The following is a 2,372-nucleotide window of genomic DNA, read 5'->3' on the forward strand; positions in this document are numbered from 1 at the left end:
CTTATGACAGGGAGATAAGTGTCACCTACACGGGAAGAGGAGGCTGACACTGAGATGTATTTTGCAGGCAAATTGCAGAGCTTTGTCGGTCATACTGGTTTGGGAGCAGAACAGGCGCCGGATTGCCCTGTGGGGTTTCTCTGATGCCTTCCACTTGGCTGATTGGGTGCGTTTCCTGAAAACGTTTCTGAGGGCTTTCCTCCCACCTACATATTTCTGTCTCACCTGTCCTCCAGTGAGGTCAGCTCACTTCCATTTTAATTTAACAAGAGCCACATGAGGTAGATTAGGTTGAGTGATACTGGCCAGTCCATAGTTACCTAGTGATAAGAGGGGGATTTGAATCTGAGTCTCTTCCATCTCACACTACATCACAGGGAAATGGATCACACTTGTGGCACCTTCTTCTACAGGCCACAACACTTAATCAGCACATTAACCAATTCAAATGTGAGACTGGATAGAACGGTGGACCCCATTTTAACAAGCAAAGGTCCATTTTAGTGAGGGCCGTTTACTTCTGTTTCTCTTTTGTGGCTCTTTTGCTTCTGATTTGCTGCTGCTGCCTGTTTGCAAATGGTCTTCTAACAGTGGCTGGTAACATTTAATAAAAGCTAAGTCACGTTTTCATTCTAACCTCAAAGGCATTGAGATATGTGTAATGTGCAGATTCATTGTCTCCGCTAAGCAATCAATTTATGGGCTTTGGAAAAGCAATGAAATGTTGCTTGTGGTGTGGCCGGTGGGGATGGCTTGCAGTGGCTGAATCCCAGTGATGTGAGATCTAAGCCGCTTCATGGTAAGCTGGACCCAGGTAGCTCTTCCTGGACCTAGGGTGATACGTTCCGGTACAGCTGTGTCATGCAATGTGGGTGGAGTTTGAAGAAAGGGGGCGGGGTTACTCCTGCGTGCTCACCAGTGAAGTCCCATCCACACTGCCCAGTGCAGACTTGATTGGCCAGTGCTGAAAGTAGGAGGGGACTTGGCAGCAGATGGAGCCCACCCACATTTATCCAGCTCTGATTCTGGTCTCCCCTGCTCCAGCTGGGTTGATTTATATTAAAAAAGAAGCCCACTGTGAAAGACATGCAAAACGGCAATTTAAGTATGGTACAGAGGGTAAGAGCCCAAGCTTTCAGCTGGGAAGTCCCAGGTTCAAATGCTAACCTTGGCTATATTCTCATGAAAGGAGCTCAGTCTTCAGCCTCCTCCTGACTTGCACTACTTTTACAGGTTTCTCACACACTTTCTGAATGTCCAAAGGCTTTACTGTTGGACAGGTATGCTGACAACAGTTATTCAAGTAAATGAATTGCATGGGGAGTCAGACAGTCGTCCCCCCTTTAAAATATAGGTAATCTGCATCGGGAGGGTCTGATTGAGAGCTGGGAAGCAGCAATTCATTCTTTCTCTTTTGTAATGGAAAAGTGGACTATAAATATTGTTAAATGGGAACATCAGACCAGTGAGCATCCATCTCTTCCAGCCTCCTGTCTCACACCATGGCCAGCCACTTCCTCTGGACAGCCAGCCACAGGACACAGAGGCCGAGGCCTTCCTCTGAGGTTGCCTCCTGGCTTAGTGCCTCTGATGGAGATGCCCTCAGTCACCATGGCTAATAGCCGTTGACAGACTTATCCTCCATGAATCTATCTCATCCCCTTTTAAAGCTGATAAGATAAATGGGTAAATTAATTCTATCTCTCTGCTCTGAATAACCCCAAGAAGCTTTTTGCTTATGAAAGCTCTTAACGTGTGTTCGAGAGAGTAAAAACATATTTGAAAATCTAGGCAGGGGATGGTTTGGAGTGAGGGAATGACCAGCGGAGAAGGATTTGAGTGCCCTTTCTCCCTGGCCCCTTCTCCACTCACCAGTCGCCCACCCAAAATTGGTTTTTCTGGAAGGAGAGAGAAGTGTTTGCACATAATGTGGCGGTGACCCCCCTGCCCATAAAGCAAACGAGATTTTGTGATGCTGTAGCTGTACTGTTGGAAATTTTGACAGGCAATGCTTAGATCTGTGTGGTGTGTGTATACGCAAGATGGCTTTCAGCTCTAAAAAATGTGCCAGCTCTGTAAACTGAAAATAAAAAAGGGTATTTGTTTGGCCTCTGTGTTTCAAACAGTTTTGGTGAAGACAAATGAATCACAGTTTTTGCTTTCACCATCATCTTGTGCTGGGTCTTCAGCATGATGAATAAGCCCCCGTTCAAAGCCACTAGGTTTAATTACAGCCCCAATTGCCCGAGTGAGCCCTACCAAAATACTTGGGCTGTTAATTGGGTGTTATTGGCTCTGTGTCATGTGATGAGAAGGCTGTGGGGTGCTCTTTGGAAATCCAGCAAATGAGTAAGGTCTTGGCAAAACAACTC

Source organism: Gekko japonicus, unplaced genomic scaffold (assembly GCF_001447785.1).
Source record: "Gekko japonicus isolate JY-2015 unplaced genomic scaffold, Gekko_japonicus_V1.1 scaffold920, whole genome shotgun sequence".
In the NCBI taxonomy this organism is placed as follows: Eukaryota; Metazoa; Chordata; class Lepidosauria; order Squamata; family Gekkonidae; genus Gekko; species Gekko japonicus.